This window comes from Anneissia japonica, unplaced genomic scaffold (genome assembly GCF_011630105.1).
Source record: "Anneissia japonica isolate Jap-2015-1 unplaced genomic scaffold, ASM1163010v1 scaffold287957_len1322810_cov207, whole genome shotgun sequence".
Taxonomy (NCBI): domain Eukaryota; kingdom Metazoa; phylum Echinodermata; class Crinoidea; order Comatulida; family Comatulidae; genus Anneissia; species Anneissia japonica.
In genome coordinates this window covers 518,670-519,394 of record NW_022683022.1, presented here as the reverse complement: position 1 = coordinate 519,394, position 725 = coordinate 518,670, and positions in this window count along the sequence as shown.

The following is a 725-nucleotide window of genomic DNA, read 5'->3' as shown; positions in this document are numbered from 1 at the left end:
CGTATATCAGGCATGTTTCTTTGACATCCAAAGTAACATTCGATATCTTTTCTTAACCGTGATTATTCCTTACATCGTTGCATCGTTTTTAGAAATAAGTTGGTGTAATATAAGTATAGTTCGCAAGGTTCGCCAAAGCAGAGTACATGCTCAGCTAACACTATCGGAAGTTGCAGTCAAGAAAGAAAAAAGAATTACTCGCACAATCTTTCTTATTATTGTTTTATATGCCTTTTGTTGGGTTCCTGTGATAACGATACGTATTATTAACTCATTTAAACCTCAACCTGATGTTGTAATACGATCCAGTTACTACATTACTGTATTTAGCTCGGTGGGAAATCCTTTCTTATATGGTTATACCAACAAAAAGATTAGAAATTTGTGTATTAAATACGTACACAGTCTGTTTGAACCTGAACGCAATTGAAATATTTACAATGAATTGTGAATTATAAGTCGTCAGCATGAGAAGGCATAATATCTTAATCAATTTAGTTGCATAACGTTGAGGTGTTATGATTAAAGCACAAACGTTTTAGTAATAAATATAATAATGTAATCATGCTTTCACGAATGTAGGCCTGTATACAGTGGCGTATCTAGTGAAGGGCGCCCCCCCCCCGCCCCGCCAAAAAAAAATCACGGTCAAGTAGTTGAAAATCACATAAAATCACCACATTTTGCGAATTAGCGCCCCTCAACTGATCATCGAACACCCCCCC